Raw genomic sequence first — 25,136 nt, forward strand, 5'->3', positions numbered from 1 at the left:
CTCCAGCATTCTACTCCATTCTAATCTCTTCTACTCTATCCTATTGTAATCTGCTGTACCCTATCCTACTCTACTATAATCCATTCTAATAGATTTGATTCGATGCAACACGATTCAACACGAATTGCAGGGATTCGACGCCATTCAAAGTGATTCGACACCATACGATGAGATTGGGCACGATTTGTCTCCATTTGGTTCTATTCGTCTCTACTCGACTCGACTCTATTCTTTCTCTTTTGTTCTGTCCTCTTCTATTCTAGTCTACTCTACCCTACCTTAACCTACCCTACTCTAATCTATACAATTTGATTTGAGAGATTTTGACGCGATTCGGCACCATTCGGTTCAAATCAGCTCAGTTGGGTCAGTTCAGCTCGATTCGGCTCGATTTGGTGGAATTTGGCTCGATTCGGCCCTATTCTGCCCTATTTGGCTCTAGTCAACTCTTTTCTACTCCATTCATCATTATTCGACTCCACTCGATTCCATTCTACTCCATTCTGGTCTACTCTATTCTACCCTACCCTACCCTGCTCTAGTTCACTCGAATTGATTCTCTTCGACGCCATTCAAAGCAATTTGTCTCGTTTCATCTCCATTTGGCTCTATTCGCCTCTATTCAACTCTATTCCGCTTTACTCTATTCTACTCGACTCTATTCTATTGTATTCTTTCTGTTCAGTTCTATTTTACTCTATTCTATTTTTCTACCCTACTCTATTCCATTGGATTCGACTCGACACATTTCGACACGATTCGACGCGATTCAGCTCAAATACAATTCGATTTGATTCGATGCAATTCGACACGATTTGACGGGATGCGACACGATTCTCCGTGATACAATGCGATTAGGCGCAATTCGGCTCGATTTGTCTCGATTCATCTCGTTTCATCTTGATTCAGCTCAGTTCGGCTCCATTCGGCTCTAATCAGCTCTATTTGGCTCTTTTCGACTCTATTCAACTCCACTCTTCCCTATTCTACTCTCTGCTATGCTTTCTTTTGTGTTCTGTTCTAAGCCATTCTATTCTACCCTCCCCTCCCCTACTCTGTCCAACTCTAATCTATTCGACTCTTTTCAATTGTATTCTCTTCTCTTCTATTCTTCTACTCTCTATTCCACCCTGTGCTACCCTACCCTACCCTAATCTATTCTATTCCATTCTATTTGACTCTACAGTACCCTACTCAATTCTACCCTGCCCTACCCTGTTCTGTTCCTTTCAGTTGTGTTCTATGCCGTTCTGGTCTATTCTGTTCCTTTCCAGTCTATCCTTCCCTCCCCTACTCTAATCTATTCTATTCCATGTGATTTCATGCGATTCCACGAAATTTGATACAATTCGACTCTATTCTCTTTTATTCTATTCTATTCTCCCCATCCTAACCTACTGTACGCTAATCTATCCTTTTCTATTCTGCTCTGTTCTGTTCTATTCTAGTCTTCTATTCTCTCTATTCCAACCTACCCTACCCTAATCGATTCTATTCTATTCTGTTCTCTTCTACTCGATTCTACTCTGCACGACCCTACACTACCGGTATCTATACTATTCTATTCTGTTCTGTTGTATTGTATTCTATTCTACTCTTTCCTGTCCTAGTCTATTCTATCCTACACTACCCTGCTCTAATAGACTCTATTCAATGCGATTCGATATGATTTGATGATATTCGATGCAACTCGAGGCAATTCAACACAATTCAACTCTCTTCTCTTCTCTTCTCTTCTTCTACTGTCTCTATTCCACCCTTCGCTCCCCTACCCTACGCTATCCCACATTCCCCTACTCTTGTCTACTCATCTAGGCTACTAGCCTAGGGTAATAGTCTAGACTACTAGTCTAGTTTGCTCTAGTCTACTATAGTCCACCCTAGTCTACCCTACTCAAACTTACTCTACCTTATTCCGTTCAAATCTATTCCATTGGCTCCGATTCAAAGCCATTCAATGTGATTGGACGGCATTTCATGGGAATCGACGGGATTCGACAGGTATCGAAGCGATTCAACACGATTTGACACGATTAGAGGCAATCCGACAGGATTCAACGTGATTCGACAAGATTCGACGGGATTCCATGCCATTCGACTTGATTCGACCCAATTCGACGGCACTCGACTTTCTTTGAAGGGATTCAGTGCAACATGACACAGATTGACACGATTCAACAAACTGAATGAGATGCGATGGGATGTGACAGGAATCGACCCGACCAGACGCCAATCGAAGCCATTTGATGCGATTCAATGGAATTCAATGGGTTTGGAACCGACTTGAAGCGATTCGATGCCATTGATGCAATTTGACAGGAATCGAAGCATTTCGACGTGTTGTGATGGAACTCAATACGATTTGACACGATTCAACAGGATTCGACAAGAATCGACAGGGTTCAATGGGGTTTGAAGAGATTCGTCGTGATTTGACGAAATTCAATGCGATTCAAAGGGGTGTGACGGGATTCGACGCGATTGGATGGAATTCGATGCGATTCGATGCGATTTGTTGGAATTTGTTGGGATTCGATGGCATTCAACGAGATTCGTTCGAGCTGATTCGATCCGGTTGGAATCGGATGGAACCGGTTGGATTCGCTTGGAATAGGAGGGATCAGGTTGGATCTGGTTGGATCCAGATGGAACCGATAGCAACCGGTTGGAACTGGATGGAACGGGATGGATCCAGTTGGAACCGGATGGACCCAGTTGGAACCTGTTGGATCTGGATGGAAGTGTTTGGAGACAGATGGATACGGTTGGAGCTGGATGGATCCGGTTGGAAGCGTATGGATCCGGATGGAACCGGTGGGAAGCAGATAGTTCCAGAATGAACCGGTTGGAACCAGATGGATCCAGTTGGAACCGGTTGGATCCAGCTGGAAGCAGTTGAAACCTGATGGATCCGGCTGGATCTGGTTGGAGGCGGAGGGATCCGGTTGGAACCGGTTGGAACCGGTTGGATCCAGCTGGAACCAGTTGAAACTTGATTGATCTGGCTGGATCCGGATGGGACCGGTTTGAACTGGATAGTTCCAGGAGGAACCGGTTGGAACCGGATGGATCCATTTGGAACCGGCTGGAACGGGTTGGATCCAGCCGGAACCAGTTGAAACCTGATTGATATGGCTGGATCTCGATGGATCCGGTTGGAAGCGGATGGATCTGGATGGAACCGGTTGGAACCGGATAGTCCCGGAAGGAACAGATTGGAGCCGGATGGATCCAGTTGGAACCGACTGGAACCGGTTGGATCCAGCTGGAACCAGTTGAAACCTGATTGATCTGGCTGGATCTGGATGGATCCGGTTGGAAGCTGATTGATGCGGATGGAACAGGTTGGAACCAGATCGATCCAGATGGGACTGGTTGGAACCGGATAGTTCCGTAAGGATACAGATGGATTCAGTTCCAACAGGTTGGAACCGGTTGGATTCTGCTAGAACCAGTTCAAACCTGATGGATCCGGCTGGGTCCACAGGGAACCAGTTGGAACCGGACGGATCCGGTTCCAATCCGTTGGATCCGGTTGGAACCAGATGGGAAAGACTGGAACCGGATGGATCCGGTTGGAAGTGGTTGGGACTGGTTGGATCCAGGTGTATCTGTTTAGAACTGGTTGAATCCATTCGGATCTGACTGGATCCTTTTATGTCTGGCTGGATCCGGTTGTACTCGGCTGGATCTGCTTCTATCCACCTGCATTCGATTGGATCCACTTGGATCCATTAGGCCCGGTTGGATCTGGCTTGATGCGGTTGGGTCTAGTTCGACCTGGTTTGATCTGGTTATGCCCGGCTGCATCTGGTCATATCCAGCTTGGTCTGACTGGGTCCCGTTTGATCCTTGCCTTGCTTTGCTCCATTCAGGTCCTTTTGGCTCCATTCGGCTCGAATCGTGTGGATTCAGCTTGATTAGGCTCGATTCGGCTGGATTCGGCTCCATTCAGCTTGATTCGGCTCAGTTAGGCTCGATTCGACTCACGTTGGCTCTATTTGGCCTTATTCAGCCCTATTCCGCTCTATTTGGCTCTATTCGACTCTTTTCTACTCTGTTCGTATCTATTCCACTCCATTTGACTCCATTCCAAACAATTCCACTCTATTCTACACTATCCTACTCTATTCCTTTCTACCCTACCCTAACAAACTCTAATCGGTTCGATTCTATTTGACGCGATTTGTCTTATTTCCTATGCATTTGGATTGATTCGGCTCGATTCGGCTCTATCGGACTCTATTCTACTCTACACTACTCTATTCTACCCTGCTCTACTCTCCTTACCCTATTCTGTTTTATTCTGTTCCGTTGTATTCTCTTCTCTTCTACCCTAATCGACCTTACTCTATTCAATTCGATTTGTCGCATTGCAACACTCTTCGACGCGATTCGATGTGACTAGGCTCGAATCGGCTCCAACGGGGTCCATTCGGTTCAAATCGGTTTGATTTGGCTCAGTTCAGCTCGATTTGGCTCGATTTGGCTCTAATCAGCTCTATTCGACTCAACTTCTGTATTCGATGCCATTCGACTCCATTCAAAAACATTCAGCTCCACTCCAGCATTCTACTCCATTCTAATCTCTTCTACTCTATCCTATTGTAATCTGCTGTACCCTATCCTACTCTACTATAATCCATTCTAATAGATTTGATTCGATGCAACACGATTCAACACGAATTGCAGGGATTCGACGCCATTCAAAGTGATTCGACACCATACGATGAGATTGGGCACGATTTGTCTCCATTTGGTTCTATTCGTCTCTACTCGACTCGACTCTATTCTTTCTCTTTTGTTCTGTCCTCTTCTATTCTAGTCTACTCTACCCTACCTTAACCTACCCTACTCTAATCTATACAATTTGATTTGAGAGATTTTGACGCGATTCGGCACCATTCGGTTCAAATCAGCTCAGTTGGGTCAGTTCAGCTCGATTCGGCTCGATTTGGTGGAATTTGGCTCGATTCGGCCCTATTCTGCCCTATTTGGCTCTAGTCAACTCTTTTCTACTCCATTCATCATTATTCGACTCCACTCGATTCCATTCTACTCCATTCTGGTCTACTCTATTCTACCCTACCCTACCCTGCTCTAGTTCACTCGAATTGATTCTCTTCGACGCCATTCAAAGCAATTTGTCTCGTTTCATCTCCATTTGGCTCTATTCGCCTCTATTCAACTCTATTCCGCTTTACTCTATTCTACTCGACTCTATTCTATTGTATTCTTTCTGTTCAGTTCTATTTTACTCTATTCTATTTTTCTACCCTACTCTATTCCATTGGATTCGACTCGACACATTTCGACACGATTCGACGCGATTCAGCTCAAATACAATTCGATTTGATTCGATGCAATTCGACACGATTTGACGGGATGCGACACGATTCTCCGTGATACAATGCGATTAGGCGCAATTCGGCTCGATTTGTCTCGATTCATCTCGTTTCATCTTGATTCAGCTCAGTTCGGCTCCATTCGGCTCTAATCAGCTCTATTTGGCTCTTTTCGACTCTATTCAACTCCACTCTTCCCTATTCTACTCTCTGCTATGCTTTCTTTTGTGTTCTGTTCTAAGCCATTCTATTCTACCCTCCCCTCCCCTACTCTGTCCAACTCTAATCTATTCGACTCTTTTCAATTGTATTCTCTTCTCTTCTATTCTTCTACTCTCTATTCCACCCTGTGCTACCCTACCCTACCCTAATCTATTCTATTCCATTCTATTTGACTCTACAGTACCCTACTCAATTCTACCCTGCCCTACCCTGTTCTGTTCCTTTCAGTTGTGTTCTATGCCGTTCTGGTCTATTCTGTTCCTTTCCAGTCTATCCTTCCCTCCCCTACTCTAATCTATTCTATTCCATGTGATTTCATGCGATTCCACGAAATTTGATACAATTCGACTCTATTCTCTTTTATTCTATTCTATTCTCCCCATCCTAACCTACTGTACGCTAATCTATCCTTTTCTATTCTGCTCTGTTCTGTTCTATTCTAGTCTTCTATTCTCTCTATTCCAACCTACCCTACCCTAATCGATTCTATTCTATTCTGTTCTCTTCTACTCGATTCTACTCTGCACGACCCTACACTACCGGTATCTATACTATTCTATTCTGTTCTGTTGTATTGTATTCTATTCTACTCTTTCCTGTCCTAGTCTATTCTATCCTACACTACCCTGCTCTAATAGACTCTATTCAATGCGATTCGATATGATTTGATGATATTCGATGCAACTCGAGGCAATTCAACACAATTCAACTCTCTTCTCTTCTCTTCTCTTCTTCTACTGTCTCTATTCCACCCTTCGCTCCCCTACCCTACGCTATCCCACATTCCCCTACTCTTGTCTACTCATCTAGGCTACTAGCCTAGGGTAATAGTCTAGACTACTAGTCTAGTTTGCTCTAGTCTACTATAGTCCACCCTAGTCTACCCTACTCAAACTTACTCTACCTTATTCCGTTCAAATCTATTCCATTGGCTCCGATTCAAAGCCATTCAATGTGATTGGACGGCATTTCATGGGAATCGACGGGATTCGACAGGTATCGAAGCGATTCAACACGATTTGACACGATTAGAGGCAATCCGACAGGATTCAACGTGATTCGACAAGATTCGACGGGATTCCATGCCATTCGACTTGATTCGACCCAATTCGACGGCACTCGACTTTCTTTGAAGGGATTCAGTGCAACATGACACAGATTGACACGATTCAACAAACTGAATGAGATGCGATGGGATGTGACAGGAATCGACCCGACCAGACGCCAATCGAAGCCATTTGATGCGATTCAATGGAATTCAACGGGTTTGGAACCGACTTGAAGCGATTCGATGCCATTGATGCAATTTGACAGGAATCGAAGCATTTCGACGTGTTGTGATGGAACTCAATACGATTTGACACGATTCAACAGGATTCGACAAGAATCGACAGGGTTCAATGGGGTTTGAAGAGATTCGTCGTGATTTGACGAAATTCAATGCGATTCAAAGGGGTGTGACGGGATTCGACGCGATTGGATGGAATTCGATGCGATTCGATGCGATTTGTTGGAATTTGTTGGGATTCGATGGCATTCAACGAGATTCGTTCGAGCTGATTCGATCCGGTTGGAATCGGATGGAACCGGTTGGATTCGCTTGGAATAGGAGGGATCAGGTTGGATCTGGTTGGATCCAGATGGAACCGATAGCAACCGGTTGGAACTGGATGGAACGGGATGGATCCAGTTGGAACCGGATGGACCCAGTTGGAACCTGTTGGATCTGGATGGAAGTGTTTGGAGACAGATGGATACGGTTGGAGCTGGATGGATCCGGTTGGAAGCGTATGGATCCGGATGGAACCGGTGGGAAGCAGATAGTTCCAGAATGAACCGGTTGGAACCAGATGGATCCAGTTGGAACCGGTTGGATCCAGCTGGAAGCAGTTGAAACCTGATGGATCCGGCTGGATCTGGTTGGAGGCGGAGGGATCCGGTTGGAACCGGTTGGAACCGGTTGGATCCAGCTGGAACCAGTTGAAACTTGATTGATCTGGCTGGATCCGGATCGGACCGGTTTGAACTGGATAGTTCCAGGAGGAACCGGTTGGAACCGGATGGATCCATTTGGAACCGGCTGGAACGGGTTGGATCCAGCCGGAACCAGTTGAAACCTGATTGATATGGCTGGATCTCGATGGATCCGGTTGGAAGCGGATGGATCTGGATGGAACCGGTTGGAACCGGATAGTCCCGGAAGGAACAGATTGGAGCCGGATGGATCCAGTTGGAACCGACTGGAACCGGTTGGATCCAGCTGGAACCAGTTGAAACCTGATTGATCTGGCTGGATCTGGATGGATCCGGTTGGAAGCTGATTGATGCGGATGGAACAGGTTGGAACCAGATCGATCCAGATGGGACTGGTTGGAACCGGATAGTTCCGTAAGGATACAGATGGATTCAGTTCCAACAGGTTGGAACCGGTTGGATTCTGCTAGAACCAGTTCAAACCTGATGGATCCGGCTGGGTCCACAGGGAACCAGTTGGAACCGGACGGATCCGGTTCCAATCCGTTGGATCCGGTTGGAACCAGATGGGAAAGACTGGAACCGGATGGATCCGGTTGGAAGTGGTTGGGACTGGTTGGATCCAGGTGTATCTGTTTAGAACTGGTTGAATCCATTCGGATCTGACTGGATCCTTTTATGTCTGGCTGGATCCGGTTGTACTCGGCTGGATCTGCTTCTATCCACCTGCATTCGATTGGATCCACTTGGATCCATTAGGCCCGGTTGGATCTGGCTTGATGCGGTTGGGTCTAGTTCGACCTGGTTTGATCTGGTTATGCCCGGCTGCATCTGGTCATATCCAGCTTGGTCTGACTGGGTCCCGTTTGATCCTTGCCTTGCTTTGCTCCATTCAGGTCCTTTTGGCTCCATTCGGCTCGAATCGTGTGGATTCAGCTTGATTAGGCTCGATTCGGCTGGATTCGGCTCCATTCAGCTTGATTCGGCTCAGTTAGGCTCGATTCGACTCACGTTGGCTCTATTTGGCCTTATTCAGCCCTATTCCGCTCTATTTGGCTCTATTCGACTCTTTTCTACTCTGTTCGTATCTATTCCACTCCATTTGACTCCATTCCAAACAATTCCACTCTATCTACACTATCCTACTCTATTCCTTTCTACCCTACCCTAACAAACTCTAATCGGTTCGATTCTATTTGACGCGATTTGTCTTATTTCCTATGCATTTGGATTGATTCGGCTCGATTCGGCTCTATCGGACTCTATTCTACTCTACACTACTCTATTCTACCCTGCTCTACTCTCCTTACCCTATTCTGTTTTATTCTGTTCCGTTGTATTCTCTTCTCTTCTACCCTAATCGACCTTACTCTATTCAATTCGATTTGTCGCATTGCAACACTCTTCGACGCGATTCGATGTGACTAGGCTCGAATCGGCTCCAACGGGGTCCATTCGGTTCAAATCGGTTTGATTTGGCTCAGTTCAGCTCGATTTGGCTCGATTTGGCTCTAATCAGCTCTATTCGACTCAACTTCTGTATTCGATGCCATTCGACTCCATTCAAAAACATTCAGCTCCACTCCAGCATTCTACTCCATTCTAATCTCTTCTACTCTATCCTATTGTAATCTGCTGTACCCTATCCTACTCTACTATAATCCATTCTAATAGATTTGATTCGATGCAACACGATTCAACACGAATTGCAGGGATTCGACGCCATTCAAAGTGATTCGACACCATACGATGAGATTGGGCACCATTTGTCTCCATTTGGTTCTATTCGTCTCTACTCGACTCGACTCTATTCTTTCTCTTTTGTTCTGTCCTCTTCTATTCTAGTCTACTCTACCCTACCTTAACCTACCCTACTCTAATCTATACAATTTGATTTGAGAGATTTTGACGCGATTCGGCACCATTCGGTTCAAATCAGCTCAGTTGGGTCAGTTCAGCTCGATTCGGCTCGATTTGGTGGAATTTGGCTCGATTCGGCCCTATTCTGCCCTATTTGGCTCTAGTCAACTCTTTTCTACTCCATTCATCATTATTCGACTCCACTCGATTCCATTCTACTCCATTCTGGTCTACTCTATTCTACCCTACCCTACCCTGCTCTAGTTCACTCGAATTGATTCTCTTCGACGCCATTCAAAGCAATTTGTCTCGTTTCATCTCCATTTGGCTCTATTCGCCTCTATTCAACTCTATTCTGCTTTACTCTATTCTACTCGACTCTATTCTATTGTATTCTTTCTGTTCAGTTCTATTTTACTCTATTCTATTTTTCTACCCTACTCTACTCCATTGGATTCGACTTGACACATTTCGACACGATTCGACGCGATTCAGCTCAAATACAATTCGATTTGATTCGATGCAATTCGACACGAATTGACGGGATGCGACACGATTCTCCGTGATACAATGCGATTAGGCGCAATTCGGCTCGATTTGTCTCGATTCATCTCGTTTCATCTTGATTCAGCTCAGTTCGGCTCCATTCGGCTCTAATCAGCTCTATTTGGCTCTTTTCGACTCTATTCAACTCCACTCTTCCCTATTCTACTCTCTGCTATGCTTTCTTTTGTGTTCTGTTCTATGCCATTCTATTCTACCCTCCCCTCCCCTACTCTGTCCAACTCTAATCTATTCGACTCTTTTCAATTGTATTCTCTTCTCTTCTATTCTTCTACTCTCTATTCCACCCTGTGCTACCCTACCCTACCCTAATCTATTCTATTCCATTCTATTTGACTCTACAGTACCCTACTCAATTCTACCCTGCCCTACCCTGTTCTGTTCCTTTCAGTTGTGTTCTATGCCGTTCTGGTCTATTCTGTTCCTTTCCAGTCTATCCTTCCCTCCCCTACTCTAATCTATTCTATTCCATGTGATTTCATGCGATTCCACGAAATTTGATACAATTCGACTCTATTCTCTTTTATTCTATTCTATTCTCCCCATCCTAACCTACTGTACGCTAATCTATCCTTTTCTATTCTGCTCTGTTCTGTTCTATTCTAGTCTTCTATTCTCTCTATTCCAACCTACCCTACCCTAATCGATTCTATTCTATTCTGTTCTCTTCTACTCGATTCTACTCTGCACGACCCTACACTACCGGTATCTATACTATTCTATTCTGTTCTGTTGTATTGTATTCTATTCTACTCTTTCCTGTCCTAGTCTATTCTATCCTACACTACCCTGCTCTAATAGACTCTATTCAATGCGATTCGATATGATTTGATGATATTCGATGCAACTCGAGGCAATTCAACACAATTCAACTCTCTTCTCTTCTCTTCTCTTCTTCTACTGTCTCTATTCCACCCTTCGCTCCCCTACCCTACGCTATCCCACATTCCCCTACTCTTGTCTACTCATCTAGGCTACTAGCCTAGGGTAATAGTCTAGACTACTAGTCTAGTTTGCTCTAGTCTACTATAGTCCACCCTAGTCTACCCTACTCAAACTTACTCTACCTTATTCCGTTCAAATCTATTCCATTGGCTCCGATTCAAAGCCATTCAATGTGATTGGACGGCATTTCATGGGAATCGACGGGATTCGACAGGTATCGAAGCGATTCAACACGATTTGACACGATTAGAGGCAATCCGACAGGATTCAACGTGATTCGACAAGATTCGACGGGATTCCATGCCATTCGACTTGATTCGACCCAATTCGACGGCACTCGACTTTCTTTGAAGGGATTCAGTGCAACATGACACAGATTGACACGATTCAACAAACTGAATGAGATGCGATGGGATGTGACAGGAATCGACCCGACCAGACGCCAATCGAAGCCATTTGATGCGATTCAATGGAATTCAACGGGTTTGGAACCGACTTGAAGCGATTCGATGCCATTGATGCAATTTGACAGGAATCGAAGCATTTCGACGTGTTGTGATGGAACTCAATACGATTTGACACGATTCAACAGGATTCGACAAGAATCGACAGGGTTCAATGGGGTTTGAAGAGATTCGTCGTGATTTGACGAAATTCAATGCGATTCAAAGGGGTGTGACGGGATTCGACGCGATTGGATGGAATTCGATGCGATTCGATGCGATTTGTTGGAATTTGTTGGGATTCGATGGCATTCAATGAGATTCGTTCGAGCTGATTCGATCCGGTTGGAATCGGATGGAACCGGTTGGATTCGCTTGGAATAGGAGGGATCAGGTTGGATCTGGTTGGATCCAGATGGAACCGATAGCAACCGGTTGGAACTGGATGGAACGGGATGGATCCAGTTGGAACCGGATGGACCCAGTTGGAACCTGTTGGATCTGGATGGAAGTGTTTGGAGACAGATGGATACGGTTGGAGCTGGATGGATCCGGTTGGAAGCGTATGGATCCGGATGGAACCGGTGGGAAGCAGATAGTTCCAGAATGAACCGGTTGGAACCAGATGGATCCAGTTGGAACCGGTTGGATCCAGCTGGAAGCAGTTGAAACCTGATGGATCCGGCTGGATCTGGTTGGAGGCGGAGGGATCCGGTTGGAACCGGTTGGAACCGGTTGGATCCAGCTGGAACCAGTTGAAACTTGATTGATCTGGCTGGATCCGGATGGGACCGGTTTGAACTGGATAGTTCCAGGAGGAACCGGTTGGAACCGGATGGATCCATTTGGAACCGGCTGGAACGGGTTGGATCCAGCCGGAACCAGTTGAAACCTGATTGATATGGCTGGATCTCGATGGATCCGGTTGGAAGCGGATGGATCTGGATGGAACCGGTTGGAACCGGATAGTCCCGGAAGGAACAGATTGGAGCCGGATGGATCCAGTTGGAACCGACTGGAACCGGTTGGATCCAGCTGGAACCAGTTGAAACCTGATTGATCTGGCTGGATCTGGATGGATCCGGTTGGAAGCTGATTGATGCGGATGGAACAGGTTGGAACCAGATCGATCCAGATGGGACTGGTTGGAACCGGATAGTTCCGTAAGGATACAGATGGATTCAGTTCCAACAGGTTGGAACCGGTTGGATTCTGCTAGAACCAGTTCAAACCTGATGGATCCGGCTGGGTCCACAGGGAACCAGTTGGAACCGGACGGATCCGGTTCCAATCCGTTGGATCCGGTTGGAACCAGATGGGAAAGACTGGAACCGGATGGATCCGGTTGGAAGTGGTTGGGACTGGTTGGATCCAGGTGTATCTGTTTAGAACTGGTTGAATCCATTCGGATCTGACTGGATCCTTTTATGTCTGGCTGGATCCGGTTGTACTCGGCTGGATCTGCTTCTATCCACCTGCATTCGATTGGATCCACTTGGATCCATTAGGCCCGGTTGGATCTGGCTTGATGCGGTTGGGTCTAGTTCGACCTGGTTTGATCTGGTTATGCCCGGCTGCATCTGGTCATATCCAGCTTGGTCTGACTGGGTCCCGTTTGATCCTTGCCTTGCTTTGCTCCATTCAGGTCCTTTTGGCTCCATTCGGCTCGAATCGTGTGGATTCAGCTTGATTAGGCTCGATTCGGCTGGATTCGGCTCCATTCAGCTTGATTCGGCTCAGTTAGGCTCGATTCGACTCACGTTGGCTCTATTTGGCCTTATTCAGCCCTATTCCGCTCTATTTGGCTCTATTCGACTCTTTTCTACTCTGTTCGTATCTATTCCACTCCATTTGACTCCATTCCAAACAATTCCACTCTATCTACACTATCCTACTCTATTCCTTTCTACCCTACCCTAACAAACTCTAATCGGTTCGATTCTATTTGACGCGATTTGTCTTATTTCCTATGCATTTGGATTGATTCGGCTCGATTCGGCTCTATCGGACTCTATTCTACTCTACACTACTCTATTCTACCCTGCTCTACTCTCCTTACCCTATTCTGTTTTATTCTGTTCCGTTGTATTCTCTTCTCTTCTACCCTAATCGACCTTACTCTATTCAATTCGATTTGTCGCATTGCAACACTCTTCGACGCGATTCGATGTGACTAGGCTCGAATCGGCTCCAACGGGGTCCATTCGGTTCAAATCGGTTTGATTTGGCTCAGTTCAGCTCGATTTGGCTCGATTTGGCTCTAATCAGCTCTATTCGACTCAACTTCTGTATTCGATGCCATTCGACTCCATTCAAAAACATTCAGCTCCACTCCAGCATTCTACTCCATTCTAATCTCTTCTACTCTATCCTATTGTAATCTGCTGTACCCTATCCTACTCTACTATAATCCATTCTAATAGATTTGATTCGATGCAACACGATTCAACACGAATTGCAGGGATTCGACGCCATTCAAAGTGATTCGACACCATACGATGAGATTGGGCACCATTTGTCTCCATTTGGTTCTATTCGTCTCTACTCGACTCGACTCTATTCTTTCTCTTTTGTTCTGTCCTCTTCTATTCTAGTCTACTCTACCCTACCTTAACCTACCCTACTCTAATCTATACAATTTGATTTGAGAGATTTTGACGCGATTCGGCACCATTCGGTTCAAATCAGCTCAGTTGGGTCAGTTCAGCTCGATTCGGCTCGATTTGGTGGAATTTGGCTCGATTCGGCCCTATTCTGCCCTATTTGGCTCTAGTCAACTCTTTTCTACTCCATTCATCATTATTCGACTCCACTCGATTCCATTCTACTCCATTCTGGTCTACTCTATTCTACCCTACCCTACCCTGCTCTAGTTCACTCGAATTGATTCTCTTCGACGCCATTCAAAGCAATTTGTCTCGTTTCATCTCCATTTGGCTCTATTCGCCTCTATTCAACTCTATTCTGCTTTACTCTATTCTACTCGACTCTATTCTATTGTATTCTTTCTGTTCAGTTCTATTTTACTCTATTCTATTTTTCTACCCTACTCTACTCCATTGGATTCGACTTGACACATTTCGACACGATTCGACGCGATTCAGCTCAAATACAATTCGATTTGATTCGATGCAATTCGACACGATTTGACGGGATGCGACACGATTCTCCGTGATACAATGCGATTAGGCGCAATTCGGCTCGATTTGTCTCGATTCATCTCGTTTCATCTTGATTCAGCTCAGTTCGGCTCCATTCGGCTCTAATCAGCTCTATTTGGCTCTTTTCGACTCTATTCAACTCCACTCTTCCCTATTCTACTCTCTGCTATGCTTTCTTTTGTGTTCTGTTCTATGCCATTCTATTCTACCCTCCCCTCCCCTACTCTGTCCAACTCTAATCTATTCGACTCTTTTCAATTGTATTCTCTTCTCTTCTATTCTTCTACTCTCTATTCCACCCTGTGCTACCCTACCCTACCCTAATCTATTCTATTCCATTCTATTTGACTCTACAGTACCCTACTCAATTCTACCCTGCCCTACCCTGTTCTGTTCCTTTCAGTTGTGTTCTATGCCGTTCTGGTCTATTCTGTTCCTTTCCAGTCTATCCTTCCCTCCCCTACTCTAATCTATTCTATTCCATGTGATTTCATGCGATTCCACGAAATTTGATACAATTCGACTCTATTCTCTTTTATTCTATTCTATTCTCCCCATCCTAACCTACTGTACGCTAATCTATCCTTTTCTATTCTGCTCTGTTCTGTTCTATTCTAGTCTTCTATTCTCTCTATTCCAACCTACCCTACCCTAATCGATTCTATTCTATTCTGTTCTCTTCTACTCGATTCTACTCTGCACGACCCTACACTACCGGTATCTATACTATTCTATTCTGTTCTGTTGTATTGTATTCTATTCTACTCTTTCCTGTCCTAGTCTATTCTATCCTACACTACCCTGCTCTAATAGACTCTATTCAATGCGATTCGATATGATTTGATGATATTCGATGCAACTCGAGGCAATTCAACACAATTCAACTCTCTTCTCTTCTCTTCTCTTCTTCTACTGTCTCTATTCCACCCTTCGCTCCCCTACCCTACGCTATCCCACATTCCCCTACTCTTGTCTACTCATCTAGGCTACTAGCCTAGGGTAATAGTCTAGACTACTAGTCTAGTTTGCTCTAGTCTACTATAGTCCACCCTAGTCTACCCTACTCAAACTTACTCTACCTTATTCCGTTCAAATCTATTCCATTGGCTCCGATTCAAAGCCATTCAATGTGATTGGACGGCATTTCATGGGAATCGACGGGATTCGACAGGTATCGAAGCGATTCAACACGATTTGACACGATTAGAGGCAATCCGACAGGATTCAACGTGATTCGACAAGATTCGACGGGATTCCATGCCATTCGACTTGATTCGACCCAATTCGACGGCACTCGACTTTCTTTGAAGGGATTCAGTGCAACATGACACAGATTGACACGATTCAACAAACTGAATGAGATGCGATGGGATGTGACAGGAATCGACCCGACCAGACGCCAATCGAAGCCATTTGATGCGATTCAATGGAATTCAACGGGTTTGGAACCGACTTGAAGCGATTCGATGCCATTGATGCAATTTGACAGGAATCGAAGCATTTCGACGTGTTGTGATGGAACTCAATACGATTTGACACGATTCAACAGGATTCGACAAGAATCGACAGGGTTCAATGGGGTTTGAAGAGATTCGTCGTGATTTGACGAAATTCAATGCGATTCAAAGGGGTGTGACGGGATTCGACGCGATTGGATGGAATTCGATGCGATTCGATGCGATTTGTTGGAATTTGTTGGGATTCGATGGCATTCAATGAGATTCGTTCGAGCTGATTCGATCCGGTTGGAATCGGATGGAACCAGTTGGATTCGCTTGGAATAGGAGGGATCAGGTTGGATCTGGTTGGATCCAGATGGAACCGATAGCAACCGGTTGGAACTGGATGGAACGGGATGGATCCAGTTGGAACCGGATGGACCCAGTTGGAACCTGTTGGATCTGGATGGAAGTGTTTGGAGACAGATGGATACGGTTGGAGCTGGATGGATCCGGTTGGAAGCGTATGGATCCGGATGGAACCGGTGGGAAGCAGATAGTTCCAGAATGAACCGGTTGGAACCAGATGGATCCAGTTGGAACCGGTTGGATCCAGCTGGAAGCAGTTGAAACCTGATGGATCCGGCTGGATCTGGTTGGAGGCGGAGGGATCCGGTTGGAACCGGTTGGAACCGGTTGGATCCAGCTGGAACCAGTTGAAACTTGATTGATCTGGCTGGATCCGGATGGGACCGGTTTGAACTGGATAGTTCCAGGAGGAACCGGTTGGAACCGGATGGATCCATTTGGAACCGGCTGGAACGGGTTGGATCCAGCCGGAACCAGTTGAAACCTGATTGATATGGCTGGATCTCGATGGATCCGGTTGGAAGCGGATGGATCTGGATGGAACCGTTTGGAACCGGATAGTCCCGGAAGGAACAGATTGGAGCCGGATGGATCCAGTTGGAACCGACTGGAACCGGTTGGATCCAGCTGGAACCAGTTGAAACCTGATTGATCTGGCTGGATCTGGATGGATCCGGTTGGAAGCTGATTGATGCGGATGGAACAGGTTGGAACCAGATCGATCCAGATGGGACTGGTTGGAACCGGATAGTTCCGTAAGGATACGGATGGATTCAGTTCCAACAGGTTGGAACCGGTTGGATTCTGCTAGAACCAGTTCAAACCTGATGGATCCGGCTGGGTCCACAGGGAACCAGTTGGAACCGGACGGATCCGGTTCCAATCCGTTGGATCCGGTTGGAACCAGATGGGAAAGACTGGAAGCGGATGGATCCGGTTGGAAGTGGTTGGGACTGGTTGGATCCAGGTGTATCTGTTTAGAACTGGTTGAATCCATTCGGATCTGACTGGATCCTTTTATGTCTGGCTGGATCCGGTTGTACTCGGCTGGATCTGCTTCTATCCACCTGCATTCGATTGGATCCACTTGGATCCATTAGGCCCGGTTGGATCTGGCTTGATGCGGTTGGGTCTAGTTCGACCTGGTTTGATCTGGTTATGCCCGGCTGCATCTGGTCATATCCAGCTTGGTCTGACTGGGTCCCGTTTGATCCTTGCCTTGCTTTGCTCCATTCAGGTCCTTTCGGCTCCATTCGGCTCGAATCGTGTGGATTCAGCTTGATTAGGCTCGATTCGGCTGGATTCGGCTCCATTCAGCTTGATTCGGCTCAGTTAGGCTCGATTCGACTCACGTTGGCTCTATTTGGCCTTATTCAGCCCTATTCCGCTCTATTTGGCTCTATTCGACTCTTTTCTACTCTGTTCGTATCTATTCCACTCCATTTGACTCCATTCCAAACAATTCCACTCTATTCTACACTATCCTACTCTATTCCTTTCTACCCTACCCTAACAAACTCTAATCGGTTCGATTCTATTTGACGCGATTTGTCTTATTTCCTATGCATTTGGATTGATTCGGCTCGATTCGGCTCTATCGGACTCTATTCTACTCTACACTACTCTATTCTACCCTGCTCTACTCTCCTTACCCTATTCTGTTTTATTCTGTTCCGTTGTATTCTCTTCTCTTCCACCCTAATCGACCCTACTCTATTCAATTCGATTTGTCGCATTGCAACACTCTTCGACGCGATTCGATGTGACTAGGCTCGAATCGGCTCCAACGGGGTCCATTCGGTTCAAATCGGTTTGATTTGGCTCAGTTCAGCTCGATTTGGCTCGATTTGGCTCTAATCAGCTCTATTCGACTCAACTTCTGTATTCGATGCCATTCGACTCCATTCAAAAACATTCAGCTCCACTCCAGCATTCTACTCCATTCTAATCTCTTCTACTCTATCCTATTGTAATCTGCTGTACCCTATCCTACTCTACTATAATCCATTCTAATAGATTTGATTCGATGCAACACGATTCAACACGAATTGCAGGGATTCGACGCCATTCAAAGTGATTCGACACCATACGATGAGATTGGGCACGATTTGTCTCCATTTGGTTCTATTCGTCTCTACTCGACTCGACTCTATTCTTTCTCTTTTGTTCTGTCCTCTTCTATTCTAGTCTACTCTACCCTACCTTAACCTACCCTACTCTAATCTATACAATTTGATTTGAGAGATTTTGACGCGATTCGGCACCATTCGGTTCAAATCAGCTCAGTTGGGTCAGTTCAGCTCGATTCGGCTCGATTTGGTGGAATTTGGCTCGATTCGGCCCTATTCTGCCCTATTTGGCTCTAGTCAACTCTTTTCTACTCCATTCATCATTATTCGACTCCACTCGATTCCATTCTACTCCATTCTGGTCTACTCTATTCTACCCTACCCTACCCTGCTCTAGTTCACTCGAATTGATTCTCTTCGACGTCATTCAAAGCAATTTGTCTCGTTTCATCTCCATTTGGCTCTATTCGCCTCTATTCAACTCTATTCCGCTTTACTCTATTCTACTCGACTCTATTCTATTGTATTCTTTCTGTTCAGTTCTATTTTACTCTATTCTATTTTTCTACCCTACTCTATTCCATTGGATTCGACTCGACACATTTCGACACGATTCGACGCGATTCAGCTCAAATACAATTCGATTTGATTCGATGCAATTCGACACGATTTGACGGGATGCGACACGATTCTCCGTGATACAATGCGATTAGGCGCAATTCGGCTCGATTTGTCTCGATTCATCTCGTTTCATCTTGATTCAGCTCAGTTCGGCTCCATTCGGCTCTAATCAGCTCTATTTGGCTCTTTTCGACTCTATTCAACTCCACTCTTCCCTATTCTACTCTCTGCTATGCTTTCTTTTGTGTTCTGTTCTATGCCATTCTATTCTACCCTCCCCTCCCCTACTCTGTCCAACTCTAATCTATTCGACTCTTTTCAATTGTATTCTCTTCTCTTCTATTCTTCTACTCTCTATTCCACCCTGTGCTACCCTACCCTACCCTAATCTATTCTATTCCATTCTATTTGACTCTACAGTACCCTACTCAATTCTACCCTGCCCTACCCTGTTCTGTTCCTTTCAGTTGTGTTCTATGCCGTTCTGGTCTATTCTGTTCCTTTCCAGTCTATCCTTCCCTACCCTACTCTAATCTATTCTATTCCATGTGATTTCATGCGATTCCACGAAATTTGATACAATTCGACTCTATTCTCTTTTATTCTGTTCTATTCTCCCCATCCTAACCTACTGTACGCTAATCTATCCTTTTCTATTCTGCTCTGTTCTGTTCTATTCTAGTCTTCTATTCTCTCTATTCCAACCTACCCTACCCTAATCGATTCTATTCTATTCTGTTCTCTTCTACTCGATTCTACTCTGCACGACCCTACACTACCGTAATCTATACTATTCTATTCTGTTCTGCTGTATTGTATTCTATTCTACTCTTTCCTGTCCTAGTCTATTCTATCCTACACTACCCTGCTCTAATAGACTCTATTCAATGAGATTCGATATGATTTGATGATATTCGATGCAACTCGAGGCAATTCAACACAATTCAACTCTCTTCTCTTCTCTTCTTCTACTGTCTCTATTCCACCCTTCGCTCCCCTACCCTACGCTATCCCACATTCCCCTACTCTTGTCTACTCATCTAGGCTACTAGCCTAGGGTAATAGTCTAGACTACTAGTCTAGTTTGCTCTAGTCTACTATAGTCCACCCTAGTCTACCCTACTCAAACTTACTCTACCTTATTCCGTTCAAATCTATTCCATTGGTTCCGATTCAAAGCCATTCAATGTGATTGGACGGCATTTCATGGGAATCGACGGGATTCGACAGGTATCGAAGCGATTCAACACGATTTGACACGATTAGAGGCAATCCGACAGGATTCAACGTGATTCGACAAGATTCGACGGGATTCCATGCCATTCGACTTGATTCGACCCAATTCGACGGCACTCGACTTTCTTTGAAGGGATTCAGTGCAACATGACACAGATTGACACGATTCAACAAACTGAATGAGATGCGATGGGATGTGACAGGAATCGACCCGACCAGACGCCAATCGAAGCCATTTGATGCGATTCAATGGAATTCAACGGGTTTGGAACCGACTTGAAGCGATTCGATGCCATTGATGCAATTTGACAGGAATCGAAGCATTTCGACGTGTTGTGATGGAACTCAATACGATTTGACACGATTCAACAGGATTCGACAAGAATCGACAGGGTTCAATGGGGTTTGAAGAGATTCGTCGTGATTTGACGAAATTCAATGCGATTCAAAGGGGTGTGACGGGATTCGACGCGATTGGATGGAATTCGATGTGATTCGATGCGATTTGTTGGAATTTGTTGGGATTCGATGGCATTCAACGAGATTCGTTCGAGCTGATTCGATCCGGTTGGAATCGGATGGAACCGGTTGGATTCGCTTGGAATAGGAGGGATCAGGTTGGATCTGGTTGGATCCAGATGGAACCGATAGCAACCGGTTGGAACTGGATGGAACGGGATGGATCCAGTTGGAACCGGATGGACCCAGTTGGAACCTGTTGGATCTGGATGGAAGTGTTTGGAGACAGATGGATACGGTTGGAGCTGGATGGATCCGGTTGGAAGCGTATGGATCCGGATGGAACCGGTGGGAAGCAGATAGTTCCAGAATGAACCGGTTGGAACCAGATGGATCCAGTTGGAACCGGTTGGATCCAGCTGGAAGCAGTTGAAACTTGATGGATCTGGCTGCATCTGGTTGGGACCGGTTTGAACTGGATAGTTCCAGGAGGAACCGGTTGGAACCGGATGGATCCATTTGGAACCGGCTGGAACGGGTTGGATCCAGCTGGAACCAGTTGAAACCTGATTGATATGGCTGGATCTCGATGGATCCGGTTGGAAGCGGATGGATCTGGATGGAACCGGTTGGAACCGGATAGTCCCGGAAGGAACAGGTTGGAGCCGGATGGATCCAGTTGGAACCGACTGGAACCGGTTGGATCCAGCTGGAACCAGTTGAAACCTGATTGCTCTGGCTGGATCTGGATGGATCCGGTTGGAAGCTGATTGATGCGGATGGAACAGGTTGGAACCAGATCGATCCAGATGGGACTGGTTGGAACCGGATAGTTCCGTAAGGATACGGATGGATTCAGTTCCAACAGGTTGGAACCGGTTGGATTCTGCTAGAACCAGTTCAAACCTGATGGATCCGGCTGGGTCCACAGGGAACCAGTTGGAACCGGATGGATCCGGTTCCAATCCGTTGGATCCGGTTGGAACCAGATGGGAAAGACTGGAAGCGGATGGATCCGGTTGGAAGTGGTTGGGACTGGTTGGATCCAGGTGTATCTGTTTAGAACTGGTTGAATCCATTCGGATCTGACTGGATCCTTTTATGTCTGGCTGGATCCGGTTGTACTCGGCTGGATCTGCTTCTATCCACCTGCATTCGATTGGATCCACTTGGATCCATTAGGCCCGGTTGGATCTGGCTTGAGGCGGTTGGGTCTAGTTCGACCTGGTTTGATCTGGTTATGCCCGGCTGCATCTGGTCATATCCAGCTTGGTCTGACTGGGTCCCGTTTGATCCTTGCCTTGCTTTGCTCCATTCAGGTCCTTTCGGCTCCATTCGGCTCGAATCGTGTGGATTCAGCTTGATTAGGCTCGATTCGGCTGGATTCGGCTCCATTCAGCTTGATTCGGCTCAGTTAGGCTCGATTCGACTCACGTTGGCTCTATTTGGCCTTATTCAGCCCTATTCCGCTCTGTTTGGCTCTATTCGACTCTTTTCTACTCTGTTCGTATCTATTCCACTCCATTTGACTCCATTCCAAACAATTCCACTCTATTCTACACTATCCTACTCTATTCCTTTCTACCCTACCCTAACAAACTCTAATCGGTTCGATTCTATTTGACGCGATTTGTCTTATTTCCTATGCATTTGGATTGATTCGGCTCGATTCGGCTCTATCGGACTCTATTCTACTCTACACTACTCTATTCTACCCTGCTCTACTCTCCTTACCCTATTCTGTTTTATTCTGTTCCGTTGTATTCTCTTCTCTTCTACCCTAATCGACCCTACTCTATTCAATTCGATTTGTCGCATTGCAACACTCTTCGACGCGATTCGATGTGACTAGGCTCGAATCGGCTCCAACGGGGTCCATTCGGTTCAAATCGGTTTGATTTGGCTCAGTTCAGCTCGATTTGGCTCGATTTGGCTCGATTTGGCTCTAATCAGCTCTATTCGACTCAACTTCTGTATTCGATGCCATTCGACTCCATTCAAAAGCATTCAGCTCCACTCCAGCATTCTACTCCATTCTAATCTCTTCTACTCTATCCTATTGTAATCTGCTGTACCCTATCCTACTCTACTATAATCCATTCTAATAGATTTGATTCGATGCAACACGATTCAACACGAATTGCAGGGATTCGACGCCATTCAAAGTGATTCGACACCATACGATGAGATTGGGCACGATTTGTCTCCATTTGGTTCTATTCGTCTCTACTCGACTCGACTCTATTCTTTCTCTTTTGTTCTGTCCTCTTCTATTCTAGTCTACTCTACCCTACCTTAACCTACCCTACTCTAATCTATACAATTTGATTTGAGAGATTTTGACGCGATTCGGCACCATTCGGTTCAAATCAGCTCAGTTGGGTCAGTTCAGCTCGATTCGGCTCGATTTGGTGGAATTTGGCTCGATTCGGCCCTATTCTGCCCTATTTGGCTCTAGTCAACTCTTTTCTACTCCATTCATCATTATTCGACTCCACTCGATTCCATTCTACTCCATTCTGGTCTACTCTATTCTACCCTACCCTACCCTGCTCTAGTTCACTCGAATTGATTCTCTTCGACGCCATTCAAAGCAATTTGTCTCGTTTCATCTCCATTTGGCTCTATTCGCCTCTATTCAACTCTATTCTGCTTTACTCTATTCTACTCGACTCTATTGTATTCTTTCTGTTCAGTTCTATTTTACTCTATTCTATTTTTCTACCCTACTCTATTCCATTGGATTCGACTCGACACATTTCGACACGATTCGACGCGATTCAGCTCAAATACAATTCGATTTGATTCGATGCAATTCGACACGATTTGACGGGATGCGACACGATTCTCCGTGATACAATGCGATTAGGCGCAATTCGGCTCGATTTGTCTCGATTCATCTCGTTTCATCTTGATTCAGCTCAGTTCGGCTCCATTCGGCTCTAATCAGCTCTATTTGGCTCTTTTCGACTCTATTCAACTCCACTCTTCCCTATTCTACTCTCTGCTATGCTTTCTTTTGTGTTCTGTTCTATGCCATTCTATTCTACCCTCCCCTCCCCTACTCTGTCCAACTCTAATCTATTCGACTCTTTTCAATTGTATTCTCTTCTCTTCTATTCTTCTACTCTCTATTCCACCCTGTGCTACCTTACCCTACCCTAATCTATTCTATTCCATTCTATTTGACTCTACAGTACCCTACTCAATTCTACCCTGCCCTACCCTGTTCTGTTCCTTTCAGTTGTGTTCTATGCCGTTCTGGTCTATTCTGTTCCTTTCCAGTCTATCCTTCCCTCCCCTACTCTAATCTATTCTATTCCATGTGATTTCATGCGATTCCACGAAATTTGATACAATTCGACTCTATTCTCTTTTATTCTATTCTCTTCTCCCCATCCTAACCTACTGTACGCTAATCTATCCTTTTCTATTCTGCTCTGTTCTGTTCTATTCTAGTCTTCTATTCTCTCTATTCCAACCTACCCTACCCTAATCGATTCTATTCTATTCTGTTCTCTTCTACTCGATTCTACTCTGCACGACCCTACACTACCGTAATCTATACTATTCTATTCTGTTCTGTTGTATTGTATTCTATTCTACTCTTTCCTGTCCTAGTCTATTCTATCCTACACTACCCTGCTCTAATAGACTCTATTCAATGCGATTCGATATGATTTGATGATATTCGATGCAACTCGAGGCAATTCAACACAATTCAACTCTCTTCTCTTCTCTTCTTCTACTGTCTCTATTCCACCCTTCGCTCCCCTACCCTACGCTATCCCACATTCCCCTACTCTTGTCTACTCATCTAGGCTACTAGCCTAGGGTAATAGTCTAGACTACTAGTCTAGTTTGCTCTAGTCTACTATAGTCCACCCTAGTCTACCCTACTCAAACTTACTCTACCTTATTTCGTTCAAATCTATTCCATTGGTTCCGATTCAAAGCCATTCAATGTGATTGGACGGCATTTCATGGGAATCGACGGGATTCGACAGGTATCGAAGCGATTCAACACGATTTGACACGATTAGAGGCAATCCGACAGGATTCAACGTGATTCGACAAGATTCGACGGGATTCCATGCCATTCGACTTGATTCGACCCAATTCGACGGCACTCGACTTTCTTTGAAGGGATTCAGTGCAACATGACACAGATTGACACGATTCAACAAACTGAATGAGATTCGAGGGGATGTGACAGGAATCGACCCGACCAGACGCCAATCGAAGCCATTTGATGCGATTCAATGGAATTCAACGGGTTTGGAACCGACTTGAAGCGATTCGATGCCATTGATGCAATTTGACAGGAATCGAAGCATTTCGACGTGTTGTGATGGAACTCAATACGATTTGACACGATTCAACAGGATTCGACAAGAATCGACAGGGTTCAATGGGGTTTGAAGAGATT

Source organism: Elephas maximus, chromosome 12 (assembly GCF_024166365.1).
Source record: "Elephas maximus indicus isolate mEleMax1 chromosome 12, mEleMax1 primary haplotype, whole genome shotgun sequence".
In the NCBI taxonomy this organism is placed as follows: Eukaryota; Metazoa; Chordata; class Mammalia; order Proboscidea; family Elephantidae; genus Elephas; species Elephas maximus.